The following is a 6,228-nucleotide window of genomic DNA, read 5'->3' as shown; positions in this document are numbered from 1 at the left end:
AAATTCCTGAGCGGTTTCCTTCCTCAACTGAGTTCGGAAGGACTCCTCTATGTTTCTAGTGACTGGATGTATTGATATGCCATCCAAAGTGTAATTAATAACTTCACCATGATCAAAGGGATATACAAAATATATCTACCAATAGGTGCCCTTCTTTGCGAGGCATTGGAAAATCACCCGTCTTTTTGGTTGAATCTGTGTTTGAAATTCACTCTGGCTGAGGGAGCTTACAGAAAATTGTATGTGTGGGGTACAGAGATGAGGTTGTAATTCAAAAATCATGTTAAACACGTATTGCACACAGTGAGTACATGCAACTTATTGTGACTTATTAAGCAAATGTTTACTCTTGAGGGGTTGAATACTTATTGACTCAAGACATTTCAGCTTTTCATTTTTAATTCATTGGTAAACATTTCTAAAAACATAATTCCACTTTGACATTATGGGGTATTGTGTAGCTCAGTTGGTAGAGCATGGCGCTTGCAATGCCAGGGTTGTGAGTTCGATTCCCACGGGGGGCCAGTAGGAAAATGTATGCACTCACTAACTGTAAGTCGCTCTGGATAAGAGCGTCTGCTAAATGAATAAAATGTAAATGTAAATATCATGGTTAATACCAGTACCTACAGAGTTAAAAACAGTCAGATATCATGGTTAATACCAGTACCTACAGGGTTAAAAAGAGTCAGATATCATGGTTAATACCAGTACCTACAGGGTTAAACACCATCAGATATCATGGTTAATACCAGTACCTACAGGGTTAAAAACAGTCAGATATCATGGTTAATACCAGTACCTACAGGGTTAAACACCATCAGATAGCATGGTTAATACCAGTACCTACAGGGTTAAAAACCGTCAGATATCACAGTTAGAACATCACAATCCTAAATAATATACAGAAACGTTTCAGCTTAAATTCAACTTTGTTGACTGCTACCATCAATGACAGTAACCTGTATAGATAAAGGTTGAATGAACTGAAAATTGGAGCCTTGTTGTCAGAGTAGTTGTGGTCAGTGTTGTTCCATCCACCCATTTCCAGGTCCCTTCTGTCTCTCTGTCAGTCAGACCAATCCTGACTCTCTTCTTGAGATTGACGATAAACTCTCATGTTTTTGATAAAGATAAATATATATACAGTGAGCTCAAAGTATATGAACAGTGACACATTTTTGGTTGTTTTGGCTCTGTACTCCAGCACTTTGAATTTGACATGATACAATGACTATGAGGTTAGTGCAGACTGTCAGCTTTCATTTTAGGGTTTTTTCATCCATATCGAGTGAACTGTTTAGAATTGACAGCAGTTTTTGTACATAGTCCCCCCATTTTAGGGGACCAAAAGTATTGGGACAAATTCACATATATGTGTATTAAAGTTACAGACTCACAAATATCATACCCCCAAGATATGAACAGAGCAATAGATGGCACCAACATCCCCATCACCATCCCAAAACTAGTTCAATTATGTGAAACGGAACGGCTTCCACTCTTAATGATCCAACCTTCAAAATGATCTCTCTCCCTCTTTAGCTGGTCTCTCTCTCTTTAGTCAAGTTGTTGTAGCTTGTATGTAGGTGGTCTCTCTCTTTAGTCAGGGTGTTGTAACTGGTCTGTAGCTGGTCTCTCTCTTTAGTCAGGGTGTTGTAACTGATCTGTAACTGGTCTCTCGCTGTAGTCAGGGTGTTGTATCTGGTCTGTAGCTGGTCTCTCTCTTTAGTCAGGGTGTTGTAACTGGTCTGTAGCTGGTCTCTCTTTTCAGTCAGGTTGTTGTAACTGGTCTGTAGCTGGTCTCTCTGTTCAGTCAGGTTGTCTTAGCTAGTCTGTAGTTGGTCTCTTTTCTCAGTAAGGGTGTTGTAACTGTCATGTAGCTGGCCTTTCTGCAGATGTGACGTGGTGATGATGTCACCGTTCCCCCAGGGTGTCAGCACTGATGTAGATATCCACAATCCTCTCCTCCATCTCACCTCTGTCAAACCTTCTTGGTCATATCTGGCGTGGCATAGATGACCTCAGACATGTTCAACAATGTTTATTGACTATAGCTACAGTGCCTTAAAGCAGGGTTTCCCTTAGTGAACGTTTAGGTTTTTGCTCTAGCACTACACAGCTGATTCAAATAAGCAACTCATCATCAAGCGTTGATTATTTGAATCAGCTGTGTAGTGCTAGAGCAAAAACCTAAACGTACACAGGGGTGGGTCCCAGTACTGAGTGTCTGAAGTCCGAAGCTGACTGCTTTTGACCCTGTTGTAGGTGGGGGATTTGTCACGGAACGGAAACATGTCATGGCTGGTTATAGTTGGGACACTTTCTTCTTCTTTTCAGATGTTATCTGATTCCTGAGTAACTTCCTGGTCTACTGGGGGAAGTTCCACCCACATACTGTGAAGCAACACAAACATAGGCACAGACACACACACGATAACATATGCACTCTACACACGTACACATGGATTTTGTGTTGTAGATATGTGGTAGTAGAGCAGGGGCCTGAAGACACACTTCATGTGTTGTGAAATCTGTTGTGAATTTATTGTAATGTTTTGAACATTTTATAACTGCCTTAATTTAGCTGGACCCCAGGAAGAGTAGCTGCTGCCTTGGCAGGAACTAAAGGGGATCCATAATAAATATAAATACAAATACATACACCAGGCACACTCTTATATGGTCTCTTACTGCTCTATTTCACTGATTAACATATTGGATGTATAGATCTTAACAATGTCTCTGGATGCTTTAACAAATAATGAATAACTAGACCTGGGTTTAAAAACTATTGGAAATCTGTCAAATACTTAGAGCGTTTGGGACTATTCTATTGGTTCCATTAAGTCAGGCAAGCTCAACCAAGCACAGCTAAAGTATTTGGGTCATATTCATTGGGCACCAAATGGAAGAAAGCAAACTGAAACAGGGAGGGACTAACTGTACCTGTCCAATAAGAATAACATGTTTTCATTTGCCGTTGTAAAACATTTTGCTATGCTGTGCCCTAATGAATACGTGGCCCAGGTCTGCTAATAACCACCAACCACTGACAGACAGGTGTCACGGTTTCGGCCGAGGCTGCTCCTCCTCCTGGTTCCAGGCGTCGGTCGCCACCGATCTATGTTTCATGTTCGTTTGGTTTTGTCTTGTTGTACACTGTGTCTTGTTAGTCCTCTTAGTGTCCTATTTAGTTCTCGTGTGTGTGTTTGTCTTTGTGTGTGATTGCTCTTCTGTTTTTGTTGACTACGTACTTCCCTCCAGTGTTTTGGAGAGGTTTTTCACTGTTAGTGCGCCTTTGTTACCTGTTTCTGTTATTGTGCTTATTTTCTTGATATTGCACTAAAGTCTTTTATCTTCGTTGCGCTTGATTCATCAACACCACTAGCAAACAGGCTACAGGAAGCTGTTATTAAAGGAAGTCAGCGGTTTGGCTAAATATGAGTTGGCACAGCAACGCATGCTGAAATCAACTGAAATTACAATACAATAGGTGCTCCAGCAATAACTTCCCTAAACTTACTGTGTCCCAAATGGCCCCCTATTTCCTAAATAGTGATGGCACTGGTCAAATGTAGTGCACTGTACAGGGAATATGGTGCCATTTCAGACGTACCCTTAATGTCATTATTCACATTCTATGTAGGCCTTATGCACTGCATCTGTCCTAAAAACACAGGACACTTTTCATCCATGGATATAAGGTCACCACAAGTACAACAGGACATCTGTAAAGAAAAAGGCTTCAATTTAAACTTCAAGAACATCATTTTATTTAATCATACATTTACAGTGAGGGAAAAAAGTATTTGATCCCCTGCTGATTTTGTATGTATGCCCACTGACAAAGACATGATCAGTCCATAATTTTAATGGTAGGTTTATTTGAACAGTGAGAGACAGAATAACAACAAAAAAATTCAGAAAAACGCTTGTCAAAAATGTTATAAATTGATTTGCATTTTAATGAGGGAAATAAGTATTTGACCCCCTCTCAATCAGAAAGATTTCTGGCTCCCAGGTGTCTTTTATACAGGTAACGAGCTGAGATTAGGAGCACACTCTTAAAGGGAGTGCTCCTAATCTCACCTTGTTACCTGTATAAAAAACACCTGTCCACAGAAGCAATCAATCAATCAGATTCCAAACTCTCCACCATGGCCAAGACCAAATAGCTCTCCAAGGATGTCAGGGACAAGATTGTAGACCTTTGTCAGTGGGCAAATGTACAAATTCAGCAGTATATAAACTTCAACTTTTATGATATAAAGTCACTGTATATAATCTGTTCAGTTTCTGAATTAGTTCAAATTAGGTGAAGGTTAGGGTCAAGGTAAGGGTCAGTTTTAGGTGTTGTCTATAATCTTCTTGTCAATGGGATGCTGGTCAGAAAGGTCCCTCATGTTGGGTATAATACCTACTTTTATAAGTGTTTGTCTCCCCCTACTGGCTGTTTTCTACAAACTCAGTTTCTTCCTTCTATTACTGTAACCTTACATTTACATTTCGTAGCATTTAGCAGAACGCTCTTATCCAGAGCGACTTACAGTTAGTGAGTGCATAAAATAATTTCATACTGGCCCCATTGGAATCGAACCCAACAACCCTGACATCTGCAAACACTCATGCTCCACACTTTTGATCTCTAGTGTCACAGCTCAGCACTGCGATGCCTTAGACCACTGCGCCACTCCGGGAGACTAGAGCCATAGAGATAGATAGAATGGACTCATCTTTATATCTGTACCATTATAGTGTCTGTGACAGTACTGGGCACCGCCATGGAGGCTACAACCCCATAGGAAAACCCACCCAGTTGACTACTTTGACTACTTTTGTGGAAGGATGGAGGAACCCAGGTTTTCTTCTCAGTGGAGAGGAAGTAGAAACTGGAATCAAAGTATCTCCATTCATCTTGACAATACTGCTCTGTTGAAGAGCAAAGGTGAACACATTGAGAAATTTAGCCAGTATCTTTATACTCACAAACCCATTGATATATAATTACTGTTGATTTTACTTCCAGTTAATCACCTATCACAAAAAGCTTTGCCTGAAGATGGCCTCTCTCTTCAGTCAGGTTGTTGTAACTGGTCTGTAACAGAGGAGGAACTTACCTAATGTACACATATTACATCTGAATATAGGACCTTGTTGTGAAAGTCTGATATAGTGTAATGATTAGATAACAATACACTCACAGACTAGTCTCAGGGAGATGTTGAGAGTGACTTGTAGAACACACAGCATCCCAAAGCTCACAGCACCCATCCTGTAGAGTCTTCTCCCTGAATCCTCAGGACCTGAGGAGATACACACTGATGTAAGAACACACACACACATCCCCACACACACAGATGTGCACATGCACGCACACACACACACATACCCACACACAATTACATGCACGTTCACACACACAAACACACACACACACATGTATGAGAGGGTGTGGGTGTGACATCATCAGCCACAATAGGAGCCAATCCATTCTTAATGATGATGTGACGACCCTCCCACTCTGTCTGCCGTATTCTCTCTCTTTGCTCTTGTTTCCTTATTAGGATGCCGGTGGGCGGAGATGGGAGGGTCGTCAGCTACATGGGAAACACCTGGGCCCGGGTGTGTCCCAGGATAAATGGACCTCTTCCACATTCATTGGGGGAACTCTCTCCATGCAGACACCTTTATTGATGTTTGTTGTGGTATTTTTGTGGCTTTTTGGTTGTTTGCTTTGGCACCTTTCAACACCTTGCATTATTATGCACTCACTTACATTACTGATTACACACACCATTGTTAATTGTACTTAGTTTACTTTAGTTAATAAATATATATTTTGGTATTCCTTGTCTCCACGTTGTCTCCCTTTTGTTACGAACTTTGAGCCGGTTCATGACGATGATAACTTATAAATGCCTCATGAGCTTAGTTAGTTCAACAGTCGTACCCCATCAGAACCCAAAATATAAGCTTTTTTACTCCATTGTTTGTAAACAATGATATTGTAAACAAACTGTATGTATAACCTCAAAACATGGTTAAAAGTATCATGTTGATCTGATGGATGATCAGTTGATGCATCCATAGCTCTGTCTATGAATTTGAGAGTGGTTACATTTCTCCAACCCCATTCCTCAGCCTTTTACCAAATCAGTGGCTGGTTGACCGCTTTGTTTAGGTTGAACAGCAGATTGCCTCTTTAATAACTCTAAATACACTTAA

At 40.6% G+C, this 6,228-nt stretch overlaps 1 long non-coding RNA gene across 1 annotated transcript; it reads right to left on the bottom strand.

The window, feature by feature from the left end:
• Positions 1–4,858: 4,858 nt before the first annotated feature.
• LOC123488607 lies at positions 4,859–5,369 on the bottom strand. The gene is made up of 3 exons (XR_006660200.1): positions 5,205–5,369; positions 5,038–5,098; positions 4,859–4,932 (listed from the first exon to the last, which is right to left on the bottom strand). It is a non-coding gene; the product is annotated as an uncharacterized LOC123488607 (long non-coding RNA).
• Positions 5,370–6,228: the final 859 nt, after the last annotated feature.

The sequence above is a fragment of the Coregonus clupeaformis genome, unplaced genomic scaffold, assembly GCF_020615455.1.
Source record: "Coregonus clupeaformis isolate EN_2021a unplaced genomic scaffold, ASM2061545v1 scaf2391, whole genome shotgun sequence".
NCBI lineage: Eukaryota > Metazoa > Chordata > Actinopteri > Salmoniformes > Salmonidae > Coregonus > Coregonus clupeaformis.
This window is presented reverse-complemented; position numbering and strand designations above follow the sequence as displayed.